Source organism: Porites lutea, chromosome 8 (genome assembly GCF_958299795.1).
Source record: "Porites lutea chromosome 8, jaPorLute2.1, whole genome shotgun sequence".
Classification (NCBI taxonomy): Eukaryota; Metazoa; Cnidaria; class Anthozoa; order Scleractinia; family Poritidae; genus Porites; species Porites lutea.
In genome coordinates, this window is record NC_133208.1 from 1,280,413 (window position 1) to 1,298,005 (window position 17,593).

Below are 17,593 nucleotides of genomic sequence, written 5' to 3' on the forward strand. Positions count from 1 at the left end.
AGGCCCCAAGGGGCCGAAAAAAATTTTTTAGAGACTGGCCACCTCCGCTTATGTGAAAGTCTGGATCGGAAAGAGAGGGGTTTTTTTTTGGGGGGGGGGGGGAGGGGAGCTTATGAATTATGGCCCTTAGGAAAATCAATTGTTATTTTACGATCAACATAGACAAGGCTGTGATCACTTATGCTAACATGAGCGACTCCAGAACAGACAACCCTCTCCGGGCAATTGGTGTCAATTAAGTCGATTAGAGCAGATGATTTGTCTGTTATACGAGTAGGTTCTTTAATAAGTTAGTGGAGGCCGTATATGTCCACAATGTTTCTTATTTGACGAACATCGTTGTCATACTTGGTGGGGGCCATGTTTACATGCATGTCTCTCAATAGGTAAAATTCAAAATTAGTTAAATCAATTCCCCGAATAAGTGTTTCTAAATGCGAGTAGATCCTAACAGGAGAATTAGGTGGCCTGTATCAAGTGACAACGATAAGCGGTTTAAAAGGAGGTCTGCGGGTTTCAATCCAAAAATTTTCTAGATCATCAATCTTGAGATCAGTGCAGAGAGAAAAATTGATTGACGTTTCAACATAGTAGCATACTCCCCCACCACCATCGCTAAGTCTGTCTCTTCGAATTATCTCGTAGCCAGGGATATAAAATTCGCAGTCATTATTTGACTTATTTAGTTATTTGACTCATTAAGTTGTAGCAGCTGCTCGGAAGAGAAGTCACCAATGGTGCCTAACCTTGAACCCAAACAATACTGAAACAATTGAAAGAATGACATGTCATTGTTTCCTGCGACCAATCAGGAGAGACCTTACGAGCAGCTCCTACCCGCCCCTGCTGGAGTAACTATCATGTCATTTTTATGATGGCATTTTTGCTCTTGTACAAAAACTGTATCAGAATTTTATTTTTTTTTTCTTTCTTATTTAAATTTAGAAATCCTACCAAGGTATAAACATCACTGAAGCGTTCCATTTGTATTTCGACCTATTTTTTTTTCCCGGAAATCAGTTTGACGACATGGAAATTATAAGGCACCAACCAATACTTTTAATTAATTTAATCTCGTACTCACCTTATCTTATAGCCGTGGGAGATCTGGCTACAAGATTACGGACACTTCCGCTCTACTTCCGGGTTGTTCTTTAAATCTTTAGTCAGCGGCATGTTCAAAGATGGCGTCTTATGTAGTGGAAAACTTATCAGAGTTAAATCAACTTTTTAGGGACATATCCTTGAAGTTTTCTTCAACTGAATCAGAAGATGTCGTGCAATCTTTGAAGAAGGTTTACGGACAGCCATTCAAATCGCTGGGAAATCAAGATTTGCCATCATGTTTAGATCGTTTGCATGAATTCGGTTATGTTTCGAGTTCGAACCTGACACTGCTCGACGAGTTTGTCGCAAACAAATCAAGCAACAAACATGAAATTTACAAGAGGATTGAGAACTTCAAGGCTTCTAGATCGCCACAGACCAAAACAAAGATGGAATTGCGTGGAAGAAGTGGTGACGTTAAGAAAACCATAGAAATCCTTAAAAGTAAACAAAATGCCGTTGTTAATTTGTATGGATCAGCTGGAGTGGGGAAGACAACACTTGCCAGGAACATTTGTGATAAATGGGCCGGAAAGAATTATGTCTTTGATTTAAGAGAAGCTAAAACATGAGAGCAGTATTTTTTAACATTATGGGTACTCTGAACCTAAGTGTTCCTGTTGGGTTTTTAGAGATGAATTATGTCGTTGGAAAAATTCACGAGCATATTGAAAACGAAAGCAAAAGCCAGTCTATTCTTTTTCTTCTTGACAATGTCGAGCAGCTCATAGAGGGACAAGAAGAAGCGGACAGGAACTTAAGAAAACAGTTCATACAATTTCTAAAAAAGCTTTCAGTATTCCAAGGCAAGGCAGGAACGTTAAACATCCTTTTGACCTCGAGGTGTCAGTTTAAAGATTCAGAGACTGTGACTGATTATAACTTGCAACCTCTTGAAAAGTCATTCTCAGAGAATCTTCTGCTTCCCACATCTGTTCCACGAAAAATTGCAAATGTTGATGTTTGGCAAAGAGAGAAGCTTCTTGGCATCTGCAAAGGAGTTCCGTTGATATTGAAAGGAATAGCTGCAATTTTGAGACAAAGAAGAAAATCGCCAAATGATTTGATTAGTGTAACAGTGATGACCAGTCAAACGAAAGTTCAAGCTTCTTTTAAGATAAACCCAACAGAGAAAAGTGAAGAAGAACCTTTTGATTTTGAAGGACAAGGAATTGACGAAAGTCAGATGTCAATTGTCAGAGAAATGTTCAACACTCTCCCCTCTGATAGTTTGAGAGTGTCTGCTGTATCAGTGTCATTGTTCCATGGACCTTTCTCTCCTTCCACAGCGGCCAAAATTCTTGGCATCAGTATACCAGAAGCCATAGCACAACTTGAGGGACTGGTAGCCTGTGAAATTATTCAACATGTAGTTGATGTCAAGCAGTTGATGTATGATATTCATCCACTATTACGAAAGTATGCTGAAAGCATTAAATGTGAGGCAGAGTTCTGTGAATCTTACTCTGATGCAAAGAGGCGATTTCATGAGCACTTTATGTCAAAGATGACAAAAATTGCTGGATTCATTGAGTCTAACTATGTCAAAGCATTTAATGACTTTGCAAGTGATCGCCCAAATTATGAGTTTGCAATTGACATCTCCTTGCTACCAGAGTACTTCAGTGTTCCGGGTGGATACCAAGAAAATGCATTGATTGCATCCCTTTTAACTGCCATGCTGTCTACAAAGAAAAGACTCAAGCTGTTTCATTCCTGGGCAGATATGTGTAAAGATGATGGAAAGTCCGGTATGTTACAGTTGCATGTATTTTTATGTTGGATTTTATTTATATTTTATAATAACTTTATTGTCAAAATAATAAGACAAAAGGGTGTCACCAGGGAGAAACTAAATCCCCATAATAGGGCAAGTCCCAAGATTTATATAATTTTATGCTATAAGTTAAGAATAATAGAAAATCATTAAACTAAGAACAACTGTTAACAGCTAAATTGAAAAAGGTTGCTTTGGTAATTGGTCATTGGGCATTTGGGCATATTGAACAATGCAATGATTTACTTGAAAGACCACCAAGCTACAGCTTACCAATGCCCAAAGCAACCTTTATTGAATCAGCTGTGTTGTATAATTATGATATCTAATAAAATCTGATAGTTTTATATAATGAATTACACATTCAAGAAAACTTTAAGAATTGTACAGCTGATTGTATATAAGACAATGCTTTGGAAAATCCTCCCCCAAAAGGAAAAAAAAAGTTACTTGAGTAGATGATCCATCAAGCTCTTTTTGAAACTCCTTAACGACTGAGTGCCAATCACTGAATGAATGAATTTTGGGGGTAGTTCCTTCATGTACACTATGTAGAGTACAGTGTTATAGATACTACCCCTTAAGCTTCTGACTGAATTATCAACACACTCTGTTCTCTGTGAGTACTTCAGTGCAAAAGACTGTTTTTGTGCTCAGTAAAATACAATGTATGCGTTTTTAATGATGATTTTACTTTTTCAACAAATAAATAAATAAATATATAAATAATAAATATATATACATCCGCAGAAAAAGTGGTAGAAGTATATAATCATACTTTCCCAAGTTGATTAAGGCTTGTTTCTTCAAGACAGATGTATTTTCATTGTAAGTTACTGTGGTATACAAGATATCCCATGACTAATACTTAAACTGTAACATAATGGACTCTAAGCTTTCGAATTTTTGTGACTTTTATGAGGATTAAATGATCAGTCATCAGTCATCCATGTTGCGTTTGTATCAGTGTTACTGTGGCTTTTAGAACTTTATCACTGAATCAACTGTCGATATTCAAGGATGTTAACTTGCAATTTTATATTATATTATTTTGTTTCTAACTGTTTTTTCTGCCCACAGGTTCCTTATTTCGCGCTCAGTTACGATGTTGGGAAGCTAGGCTTGTTTCAGAGGCTCATGGTACTGATAAAGGTTTTGAAGTGTTGCAGCAGGCATCCTCGTCATTCAAACAAGTTGAAGATCAATGTACAGAACCTTTCAAACTGACTAAAGGGCTTTTCTTGTACATTGAGGGAGAAATTTATTACCGGAACAAAGACTACAAGAACGCAATCGAATCCTTACAGTCTTCTTTGGAAATTATGGAGGATCTGTTAAAACTTGATACCAATGTTGCCAGGTGTTACAACGCTCTTGGCAACTGTTATTACGGAAACAACGAGCCAGAGAAAGCCCTAGATCTCTACAACATTGCACTGAGCATGCGGAAGGAATTGTCTGGTTCTGAAGATCATTACGACATGCCAGTATACAAGAATCAAATTGGCACAGTTTACGAGGATAAAGGGAAGTATGAGGAGGCAGCAAAGTGGTACATTGAGGCGTTGGATCTTTTGAACCGACTTAAAATCTCAGGTAACGAGGATGAAGCACTTTTCCGTAGAAATCTTGCTAGTGTTTACATTCGGCAAGGCAAGTACCAAGAGGCTGTCGAGCCGGCAGAGAAAGCATACCACATCAGGCAACAATGCCTTGGAAAACATCCGGATACAGTGCGAAGCATTTTCCAACAAGGACTCATTCAAGCAAACTTAAAGGCTTTCGAAAAAGCCTTATCATATTTTTTAGACGCTTGGAAAATGGAAAAATCATTGGATGCGGGTAACCATAGTGTGGTGTGGAAACTCATCATTAATGGAGTCTTTGACTTGTATAAAGAACTAAGGAAAGGCAAGACTAAAAGAAATGAATTTACGCAGGACGCTTTGCAGTTTTGTAAGCGTTTTTGGGAAGAGCAGAAACGGTCCAAAAAGTTCGACTTTACCGAGTACAACAAGGAGATCATTGATACAATTCGGGATCTTCTTGCTAATAAAAAGGAAGACAAACCTGAAAGAGACAAGTACGAGAGAGAAGCGCAATGGTTCTATGATGGCATGCGGAAACAGGCCAGCCATCCAGTGGATTCTCCAAAATTCATGCAGGTATTTTTAAAGACAAAATTCCAAGTAAATGGAACAATTTATTTTTATACTTCTGGCAAAATCAAGTGTGTTTATATGCCAAATGACAAAGGGCAAGGGCAGATATGCAAACTGTTTCTCGGGGGGAAAATTATACTAAAAAACTCAGTCAGGTGTTCCAGCCAAATTCATGTGTATCACTTCCCTACGTCCGCAATAGTCTCTTGTTCCTTTAAGCATTGGAAGCAGTATGGCCGAGTGGTTAGGACTTGGAGGCCCCGAGAATTGGAATTTCCAACTGGTTTGGATTCTCAACCTTGTGGGCCACAATGCACTAGGGGTGTACCATGAATTGTATTAGCTTTACAAAATCAGTTTTTTTTAAATGTATTTTTGGCTTTATTCAATAATAATTAATAAATTGATTAATTTCTCATTAGTTTTGGAAAGAGAAGTTTTCGAAAAAGAAAAAACAACCAAGCGCCCAGGAAACATCTAAAGGTAACCTACAGTGGTGCATTCTTCATTATTCATAATTTTCATTGAATTTTCCAAATAGCAATTGTCCTTGTTTTTTTAATGACCTTTGTTTCCCTTTTTATACTACTACATGAGAAATTTCTGCAATTTGATTGGCTTAGAGCAGTGGTATTTCAGCTTAATTTGAAATACCTACATGTGAAAATTACAAAACTATTGCGGGTAGTAGTATAAACAAATAATAGCATGATTTGCACGTGATATTTGGCATAAATACCACTCGCGATATTTCAAAATTGTCTCAAATTTCACTCGCCTAACGGCTCGGGAAATTACATATAACAATTTCGAAATATCACTGGTGGTATTTTTGCCAAATATCACTACAAATCATGCTATTACCCTATACTAATTATTGACGGCATTATCATCACCCCCACATTATTACATGTATGATCATTTTTATCATCGGTGTCGTGATTATGATTATCGTCATCATCATCGCCATCTTGAGTAATCCTCGCCATCATCCCATCGTTACTACTCCTTGTTGTTATATGGTGTTTCGTTATCAGTTTACCGGTGTAATGATCACCAAAGTATGATGAAACATTCTGATGACCTTTTCGCGTTGCACATAAGATGCCGTAAAACTTACGTAAAAAGATGATAAGAGTAATGTGATGCCTAAGTTTATCTCGAATTTACTCGTGCTTTCATTATTTTTTAAACAGCTGAATAGCTCAAGCTGATCTCAAGGTGATCCATATTTATCTGATGTAGGCCTTAACATGCTACCTTTTGAGGCAGTACGACACAATCGCCTATCGAAACAGTTTTTTTTATGCGCGGGCTCGTTGACTTTCTGAGCTCTGCGTTGCAAAAATTGTTCGTGTCGGTGCCATGATCCCTGTGCCGTGTAATCATAGCAAAGGACATCTATAAAATTCGAGGCTTCTGATTTCATTATTGTATCGTTTAAGATTTTTGCTTAGGAGCTATTATGAGTTGGGCTTCTAGGTAGCCTCGACTCTAGCTGATACCTTTCGTAAAATCGAAGTCACAAATGTGCAAAATTGCACCGGAAGGGCTCTCATGGAAACGATGTGAACACGCAGTTGACACCACATCAAGTAAGACGACCATGGAAGAAAAGATTCTCTCCAAGCTCACTTTGGTCTGCAAAAATTTTTTTCCCGAGTGACTTCACAGGATTTTTACGTTGTCACTTTTTCCATTTTAAAACGCTGGGTTAAATTGGTTTGACTTAAAAAGGACTTGTGTGATCGTCACCTAAGTTCTTGGTCCGCGAAAGTGACACCAGTTCGAATTCTGCCCACTAAGTTTTGTTTTAGTTTCGAGTCCTACACATTTTATTTAGCAAACACGAAAGGCATATTGAACTTGTTGTCAGGTCGACCTTAGTCGGGAAGGTGCGAAGAGTCCCAAAATCGCTGCGGGGAGACTGTGAGGAATTCTCTTCACTCCTTCTCTGAATTACAGGCTAATGTTTCACTTTAATTAAGTCGTATATTTGATCTGTTCTCTCCACATCCGTAGAATTGAAGCCTCCCCGTTTTTATGCTGCACAGAAGTTCTTATTCGGACGATCCAAATCCCAGTCCGAATCGTATGCTGGGAAAGTAGTGTATGAGGTAAAAGCTGAGGAAGGAATGGAAGCTCAGTCTTTGCAGGGCACTGAAGTAGAATACGAAGGAGTAACTACAGAGGAACCAGAAAAAGGTATAGTGGCGCCCGAGCAAATGACCGAGTTGACTGGAGCACAAGAAGTTCAAATGGTCTCCCAGTCTGGTAGTGAAACCGAATCTGAGGAGGATCTTGAACAAGTCTTTGACGTAGAATCCGGGAAGACGATGGATCAAGAAGGATCAGAAAGAGAAGTTGTCTTCAGGTAATGAAAAAAGTGAACAAGGAGTTATTGCAGTGCTGTCTCATGTGGAGGAGAAAGCTGGTTGTATGTTTATATGTCGGTAGGAACATGGTGAAATGAAAATGAAAAAAAGTTTGTTCAATGAGAGTCTCTTGCTGATTCAAAACAACGGCAGCAAATGCAAAGTATGCCTGTCCCCTTCAAATTAGCATGGTGTTATTATAGGCGGGGACAGGGTGTAACACATTTTACATTAAATACCGTAGTTGTGGGGAGAACTAGGGACCCATGGCTACAATAAAGATATAATAACTTAAAGAAATGAATAGAAAAATAACGCTAAGAATATAGGATCAAGAGTGCTAATTTCGAAAGAGTAAGTTTTGTGCTATATTGGTACGACTCATCCATGTTCTCATGGTGCTGGGAGAGTTTGCGGTTGGAATAAGTACCTTCAAAGACTCCAAGTGACGGTACGGTGTCAGTTTTGTAGATATTTACATTTTATGATTGTTGAAGTATTATGGAACGAGAGAACTCGGTCTGTGACAGAGGTTTGAAATCAAACAGAGGAGATTTTTAGAGGCCTTGATTTTATACATTAATTATATCTCTTGGTGTGGTTTGTACTCACAATCCTGATGTAGCTACAAATCCCCAAACCATTGGGTGGAAGCACACTAAGAAACAAAAGCAATAGACAAACAATCCTGAAAACAGGGGATAGTAGAGCGACAAAAACCCCCTCGAAAGGAACAGAAAATCAAGAGCTAGACTGTTTTCAGTACTATATGAAAATTGATTGTGGCAAAATAGCATGCCCGCATTTAATAAAAGGCACTGTTTTAAAAAAGAAAACAACAACAACAACTGATGAGATATTTTGTAATTGCAGACGACTATTAAAGAGTGAAGATACCAAATGGCCCATCAAGCAACTTGGTGTTCACCTGGTGTTCCCTCCTGATGCTTTGTCTGAACCCACTCCAATAATGGTCCAAAGATGGAAAAACAGTGGCTGCTCACCCCCTTTGGAGGAGCACGAGGCCATTACAAGCAATGTTATTGAACTATCCCCCATGGATAGCCAAGGTCTAAAATTTAACACCAAGGTGAAGCTGTCGCTTTCTCACAGTGCAACCAACCTAATGGGCTATGAGCTGGTGATAAAACAGCTAACTGATAAGGAGACGAATAAATGGGAAGACCTGGGTGGAACCAAGGACATACGTTCGTTTGCAGGTATAAAAACGTCTCTTTATACAGTAGAACAACGCGTGGCGGATTATCAGTTTATCTTTTGCATGAAAACCTTTTAAAACTCAGGGTGTAGTCTACGCAACTACTATGCTCCTAATCTGTGTAGATTTCGCGGTTTAAATTTATCAGTTGTTCAAGTTTAAGCAAGTTTAACTTCAAGCTTTTTTATATTTGTAGAGCAAAGATAACAGATGTAGAACAGTCCCTTGCGGGAATTGTCTTAACTGCCTATTTACCCCGAATCTTGAGTTATAATAACTCTTATTGCCAAAAGAGTTATTTTATACTTGCTTTGGATTAAAATAGCTCCTTTTTGGAGTCAAAAGAAGCAGTAAGGGCTTGAGTTAACTCCTCTTAAGGACTAGTAGTAGTTGTATGATTCAAGTAACAGTACATGTATGTTGTTATACATTATCATACGTTAAAACAAAGGCGTTTAACACTGAACCAATGTATTTATCATGGGTTAAGTAACCCTTTTCTTTGGGGCGCTACGTGGTATGCTGTTACAATTGCTTCATTAGAGGTAGGCTATATATATTTGAGTTGTTGTCATTTACATTCATTCGCGTCTTACGATCGTTCCTATGCCCCCAAAACTAAATACCCAGTGGCTAGGGGTTATCAGTTTCTCGTAGACGTAGTTTTTGCATGCTCCTATATGAAAGGTTTTGCACGTTCACGGTATCATTTTTACACGAGCATAGTTTAGATCGTTTTGTAGGGTGGTTTTCTTGCTGTATTTTTTTACATTTCCGAGTTTTTATTCTGTTTGTTATATCATTCCCATCCATTTGTTGATGAAGGCAAAATAAAGAAGATCGCACACGCCTCTTGTTGACACACCCCCGCTTGTGTTGACACACCCCATTTGTGGTTGCTTATTACATATATTTACATTATATTCGTTTGAGCGGAGTAGCGAATTAGAATATAAAAGCGTACATATTTTTATGGTGGTGCAGTAGTTTGATCTTTCCCTTTTGATCTCAGGCTGGTTTGTTTGATCCTGGTTTTCTATAATCTCTATTAACTATCCATTGGGAGGAAACATTGTAGGTGCTCATGAAACTTTATCTTTTATCGGTTACAGATATCGAGGACGATTTCCCTTCTCAGGTGGAAATACCAGACCTTTTCTTTCCTTTTGCTCAAGCTGACATCGCTGAGTGCTCAACATACGCAGTGGTTTGTCGTCTGAAGGCTTCTCCAACTTACACCATCACATCCAAAGGCGGCTCATTCAGTCATCCTAACTATCCAGGCGTGAAAGTTACAATCCCTGAGAATGCTGTTGCTTCTAACGCAGAGTTCCCTTTGGAATTGAAAGTAGGTCTGATCACTTTACCACTCACGTTGTTGTTGTTGTTGTTTTTTTTCCTCAATTGGCTAATTTGTTCAGAGAAACAACAAATCGATTTCTGTTTAACGAGCATCTGTGGATCAGTTGCAGGATTGTAATTGATTTACAGAAGGAGAAAATTAACAAGAAATTCACGGAAGTGAACTAGTATTTGATCAATAATGTTTTCATTTATTATTATTATTATTATTATTATTATTATTATTATTATTATGTAAATTCTTTATTGATTACTAGATAAAAACACATATCTATTGTTACAAAGTCGATGAGAGGAAAGCTATATAAAATGGAGAAAAAACATGGAAATTCAGTGAAGAGAATAAGACAAAAATATGAATAATTTCTTTTTATATAAATGTTTTCTTAAAATAACCCCGAATGTTTCTTGGACGTATTCTTAATCAACGTACGAGAAGTTACTAACATAGGAGAAGAAAAAATACTAGAAAAATCTTAAATGTGATAAATATTAAAAGTATTAATACTAAAGTCTCGATGGTTCCTCATCGGTTTCAATGCCCCTACTAATCCTAAATGTGAAAAAATATTATAAGTTCTAATTCAAAGTCGTTACCGGTAATTTTTAGCGGAACTTTTCGGGCACCACGTGAGCCTCTCATGCTCAACAGCGCAGACCTCAGGAGGGCGAATGAGGCTTTGGCGCGCATCCATGACGTGACATTGTAGTGCTATAATCGTCTCCTTTCTTGGTTGATAAGAGTTCAGCTAGTCCATTGTCAGTGATACCTGTTGCATTCATCTTCTATTCCTCCGGTGGTAGTAAATACCAGTTGGGTAAAGGAGCCTTGTTCGACTTCTAGCACTCTGCTGGCGTACCGTCTCTTTTTCTCACTCTCATGCTGGCGGTAGATTTGGTTTGTGGTGAGACCCTTTTAAGACTCTGAGCCGAGACTCTGAGACTCTAAGCCGTATTTCCTTCGTAAACTGAGGGAGCGGACCAGCTTGGTAATCGTCAGGGTCTCGGTTACCAAGACAAATATGCTGAAAACTGCGACCTCCCAGTCACTGATATTAGGTTATTTAAGAAACACCACACACAATCGCCAGAAATGATTTCTGGGTGTCGTTAAAAAAACGATAAAGGTATTCAGCCCAGCGTTTTAAATTTTCGTACAGTCTACGTCTCGATGAGCTAACTAGCAAGTTGAATCCTGCACAGTTGGTAAGAACTTTTGCATCTTAATTGTGTTTTTTGTGCAATTTAGGTAAACCGATCGTAAATTTGTGGGCTTATAAAATAGTATATATATTCTTTTATAAAATTAACAACAGGAAGGGAGAATGATGTCCCATTATATATTCTCTGGCTTCATAACTGGTGATTTTCATTTTCATGATGGAACAGGTGCAAGAAGTTTTAAATGAAGAGTTCGAAGAGGAAGGTGTATTTCTTGGGCCTGTTCTGCGAATCAATTGCTCTGAAGGTGTTCAGTTCTTGAAACCTGCCACAATTCGACTGCCAATTTCCCTTCGAGAGCAACAGGACTTGAATCTACGCCCAATTTGTGGCTCAACATGTGACGTCAAAGTGTTGTTCCTGAACTCCGATGATAATCAAAAAACATGGATTGATATCACTGATGATCTTGTGAACCCTCCAAGTGTTGATGGGAAGTTTGTTAGCTTCGAGGTCGAACGGTTCTCTAGGTAAGGCAGAAAATGTTCGTTTAACAGATGGATGGTTGTGTCGTTGAATTTGCGAGGCTCTGAAAAGAATCATGGCACTACATTGGTGACCGGGTGATTGAAACACGAAAATTTGGTTTATTCACTATGTCTATAAACTGAAATTACCACGTTATCTTGACGCCATATCTGGTAATCTCCGCAAACCAAATTTTTCCAAAATGCGTCTAAAGAAAGAACGAAAAGCTGCTAAAGAGAAGAGGTTGTGACGCAACGTCGTTTCGAAAAAATCCAAAAGTCTTTCGGGGAAACATTTAACGTTCCCTCCCCTCTGTACGTTCCAGGGTTAAATGTACTTGCAGTATCTCTAGTTGTCCTAATACAACGGGCGTCGATTGTGTGCATAAATGAAATATACTCATTTTTTCATTCATTTCAAGTGTCTTAGCAATTCAGTCAGTTCAATATTGTTGTTGTTGCTTTTTTTAATTTAATTTTTTTACTTTGTCCTTCTTCTAGGTATTCGCATTTTGTTAAAAGGCGAAACAAAATATCTAGATTTCATGGACAGAGAGTCATAAAAAAACTTAACAGCAGCACTTCGGTTCAGCCCAGACTGGCAGTCTTTTTTGCTTACTTTCGTCCCGATCTTTCTACAATTTTGCGTCTGATGTGTTGCCCTGCTCACCTTCAAGGAGAGCAGATAAAAAAGCTCAAAAAAGAAGGCGTTAGGCGGCCTATTTATAGCAATTCAAAGAAAGATATGACACCTGGCTACGACAAGGCATTCGTGTTAGTATCAGGAGGAATACGCCTACATGAAGAAGAAGACATGGAGGGAATATATCTTAGGTAAGTCTTCATATATGGTTGTGGTTCAATTTTATTTTTAATTCGCCATTTGCACATCTCCCATAATACACGTTTGTCCAACAAAATTTTATAATAGCAAAAACAAAAGCAAGCTGCTATTTAGCCTATTTCTATTGTGCCTATACGACCCATCTACATTTGTTTCACCTAGCGTTGTATAATACAAGGGAAGGCAGACAGATACATTCCCTCTAACTCAGAGCCTGTTAACATGAAGGAGGGGGACCCCAGGTTGATGAGGTAACTCGTTCAGGTGGGAATGAAAAATAACCCGCGTTTACATGCAATCTTACAACTCTGCCATCCCAGGGTGCACTTTCTCGAGATTATCGAATGGTCGCTAAGCATGTAAACACAAAAATGGCGGGTAAACGACATTTTTTGGCGGTTAACGCTCTTCTTCTTCACTCTCACTGCTTTTTCTGTAACTTTTCCGTAATGTGGCTTTCACTTCTAATGGTGTAAAGCCTCTAGCCTGTACGGAGACGTTGTTTTGTTTTTCTTTTTCGTTTTCCGAAAAATTGGCGAGCGAGGAACGCAAGAAAGAAAAATAAAGAAGGTCTATTTTCTTCCTCCCCCACCCCTACCCCCTTGCGCTGGCGGTCACTAAATCCCCCGCGGTTTTTAAATTTATCACGTGCGCTTGACAGACTTCGAAGAGAAAATAGAGGGTCTGTGAACAGGCTATAAAGCCTCCACCAAAGACTTTTGCCGTGAAATTGATGTAACACGAATCGGTTACCCTAACTTGAAACGTTTACGTGGGAAAATTTTACCCCAGCTGAGGGGTTTACCCGGTCTGGCAGACACCCCGCTTACCATGTAAACGTGATCAAATTAACATGAGAGATTTTGTGGAGAGGCGGGTAATACCCCACCTAAGCGGGTTAACTCACCTACCTGGGTAGGTAAACGGGCCCTAAATTAGAGATCCATGTAAACCGGCCCTAATTTGGAAAGAATATTATCTGTCTGGCTTCTCCTGTACTGTACTTTATTTTTGTCAGCTTAGAGGACTTAACCATTTTTATTGTTTTACCCCAAGGGATGATGGTAGTTTATTTTTATTTTCATACAGGTTTTTAGAACGCGATCCGGACGATGCGGAGTTGGAGGTTGATTTTTGTCCTGGGGAAAACGTAGCACGAGTGAAATTTTACGACTCCTTAAAACGCAGAAAGACTCCATTGTGTAGATTGCACTTGAAAACGCCCGCTCAGGGTACGGATCGTACGGTAAGTCACTCAAGGGTATTATTAGACATAAAACACCTGCAACCAGTTGTTCAAACGTTGGATAGCGCTATCCACCGGATAAATCACTATCCAACGAATAAGTATTAGGGAAACCAATTGCGCTTCCAGTGGATAGTGATTTAGCGCGTGCAGTGTCATCCACCTTTTGAACAACTGGGGCCTGATTTACAAAGGCGTCCTGAGTTAATGGTGCAACGTCATGCTGAGTTCCACAATTTTAATTTTGGGCTAAAACTGAGCTAAAATTAGACTTAACATCCTCACTCCCACATTTCCTTGTAAAAGGACCTCTTAGCACAATGATTGTTAAGGAAGTTTCGTGATCATTGTTTGTTAATTTTTTCACAATACTTCAAAGGTGGCTCAATCATTTTTCTCTGTTGGAGATAATTTCCGATCCCATTTCCATCTGACCAGTAGTTAGTAATCTTAAATAAAACTGAACCCTCTTTTCTCTACCCCCCTTTTTTTTGTATTTTTGTTTTCACTTAAAAGGAGATGTGATACAATAAAGCACTATTGATTAATAAAAAAATGAGTAAATAAATAATTATGCATAAAACTGAACCGCCAGTTTGGGTTTTTGATTAATTCCAGTTTTTCAGTGTTACAAAAATATAATATTAACTGTGAAGATTGTGATATAGCTCCTTTAAGGAATTGTTTCTTAACATAAGTCTGTTATTTTGAGACAATACTTAAGATAGACACCTTCCTTCAGGGTGGCTTTGTTACTTCAGGACCATGTCTCCTGTCAGAGGAACATAACTGTTATATAAAATGTATTTGATATGTATTTTTTCCACCTTTTTACCTTCACCAAAATAGCAGAGTTCACTGATTAACGCAAAATGTTTCCCGGGAGTTCTCGGCAACTGTAACGTTCCAGTGAATTCTCATGATTTCTAAGTGATATCTTTTCAGGACTTGTGGAAACTTGCACGGCCGCCTGAAAAGTTGGTATGGGTTACTCTCGATAATAGTTTTTATCTCGTGGAGATAGGTCTCGCCTCGTTAAAATACGGTTGTTACGGTATATTATTTTGATTAAATATAACGACTGTTATACAACTATCCCCCGAAGGGGAGGTGGGTGAGTAGTCGTGATCGATACCGAGACGCAAAGCGTCGAGGAATATATGTAGCGCTATGAACCGACCCTGAGGGGGATAGTTGTTTTAGTATTTACCAAATCAGTTGAATAAAAATCAAAAAGGAACTTTTCGTAAATTAAAGACGTTATTTAGTAAAGTTTGTTTACGTTTCAATTGACAGGGTTTCGGTGATCATTTTTTATGATTTGTTGCAAAGTCAGTAAGAAAAATTTTTTTCTACCTACCTGAAAACACTGAAAAGCCAAATTTTGTCTCTTTCTTGGTATTTGTTGGTACAGCCGCTTCATTTACCGCTAAAATTTTATCTTTCGAAACTGTCGCGAAACGAGAAGCCATTTTGAACCCCGTCCCAAAACAGTGAATATCCAAGGATATTCCGAGTTACGGGAGCCAATCAGAACGCTCGAAAATTCCTATCCATTGATTTGGTGAATACTAATTGCCATTATTAGCAAGTGGCAGTCGACTTCTTTTAATTCTCTCTCTCCGTCTTTAGAAAAGCGCTACTGATGGACGGTCAGCCTCTTTCGCGGAAGGCCCTTTAAGGGTAACACTAGTCGTAGGTGAATGGGGATCATCGAAAGGCGGATTGTCTACGCTGAACAGAGAGTTAGCAAAAAATCTTGCACGTCAGCCTGGGGTAGAGGTAACTATTCTACTGCCACATTACAGTGAAAGAGAGAAGCAAGAAGCTAATGACTGCCAAGTGAGCCTTGCCACACCCGAGCCAATGCCTGGGTTTGATTCTATCGGGGGATTGAGCTTTCCAAAAGAAGATCATGATATTGATGTTGTTGTAGGCCATGGTCAGAAGCTCGGAGCACCAGCCCATGTCATAGCAAAACAGCGCAGGTGCAAACGAGTTCATGTAGTACACACTGCCAGTGAAGAGCTTGCAATGTTTAAGGAAGGCGAAACAGCAATACAGAAAGGTGGAGAAAAGCGCCGCACTGAAGTAGACCTGTGTGAGGAAGCTGATATCGTCGTGGCCATAGGACCAAAGTTGAAGGAAGATATCTCAGCCAAGCTACGGTATAAAAAAGATAAATGCGTGATAGACATCACACCTGGAATCTTTCCAGAGTTCGCCAAGATGGAGCAAGCCAGTGAGGAGGGAGGAAGGTTTCGCATCTTAGTGTTTGGTCGGGGTGACTCGGAAGATTTTGAGCTAAAAGGATATGATGTAGCTGCTAAAGCTGTAGCAAGCTTAAAAGACGAAAGCTTCCTTCTTTTGTTTGTCGGGGCACCAAAGGGTAAAGAAGAAGAAGTTAAAAAAGAGTTACTTAAGTGTAAAATTTCTCGCGCACAGCTTATTGTGCGAAGCTTTATTGAGAGTCGTGAAGAAGTAAAAAAACTCTTCTGCAAGGCGGATCTCGCCATTATGCCCTCACGAACGGAAGGCTTTGGCCTCACCGCTCTCGAAGCACTGTCCGCTGGCCTTCCTATTTTGGTTAGTAACAATTCGGGATTCGGTAAAGTGCAATTCGAATCTTCGTGTGTGGTTTGTTCCGATGATCCTGAAAAGTGGGCTGAAGCCATCAGACATGTGAGAGAGACACCAAGGAAACTCCGGTTAGAAAAAGCTCTTTCTCTTCGAAAGTTGTACGACAAAAAGTACAAGTGGGAGAGACAGTGTGAAAATCTTGTAGATAGAATGCGACAAATCCTCGAATAAACTTTGAGTAGACACTCAAGGTTGTTACTTGACGGTAGATACGAACATTCACACTAAAACCAACATTAACGGATTGCCGCTAAACGGGTGAAACAGAGCTATCGAACGGGTGACCGAGCCGTTTGAAACGGTTGTACCTGAACGGCTGAACAACTGACAATTTACCTTTTACGTCTTTGTTGTTCGTCCTTTTTTCCTTTTGAAACATAAGTCCGAGTCTTCAGCCTTTCCTTATCGTGGTTGACATGGCCATGACAGTGGTTAAATCTTGTTGTTTTTAAGGCCTCGTTTAAGAAAGAATACTGGTAAGCAGATGACTTCATTTAAGGCAATCGATCTTGGAAAAGCATTCCACAACACCCTAAGGAATTGAATAACTACGCTTTTTTTCCACAAAAATCAAACATTGTTTACTGTCCGAGTAATACTTGTCGAAACCAAACATCACCTACATCGCCTAAACCCACTTCGTTTAAAACTTGTCTAGTATATTACGTTTTAAAATTTTTCGTATTTCCTGTAAATGTAATTAATTGTTCTTTTCTGTTATTTATTTATTTATTAATTTACAATAATTATTATTAATAATAATTTATTATTTATAAGGCGCAAAATAGCATTTGAATATATGATATAGAGCGGTTTTCACTTGACTGTCGTAAAACCAAAACCAAAGTAAATACACTAGCCAACCAAAGGGCGTAGTAAAACCAAAACCAAAACCAAAACCAATCCCTTTCGACAGTCAAGTGAAAACCGCTCTAATGTGCACAATTTATTTAGTTTTGCCCTATCTGGTTTCTCGCCTGTATGTATTTTAAACAAACCGTCATTGGTTTTATGATGGCCAACTAGAAAACCGAATGGTTCACTTGGCCATCATACTCGAACTTTAATATTAATTCAATAGAGACGTTTATAACTGTAAACAACAATCTAAAAAGACTGTAACTTGGCACTAGCTAAAATATTGTGAGAAAATAACTCAATTGAATTGAAGGC

General features: G+C 38.8%; 1 pseudogene; it reads left to right on the plus strand.

Moving 5' to 3' along the window:
* The first annotated feature begins 1,184 nt into the window (after positions 1 to 1,184).
* Positions 1,185 to 17,090, plus strand: LOC140946423 (uncharacterized; annotated as a pseudogene).
* The last annotated feature ends 503 nt before the right edge of the window (positions 17,091 to 17,593 follow it).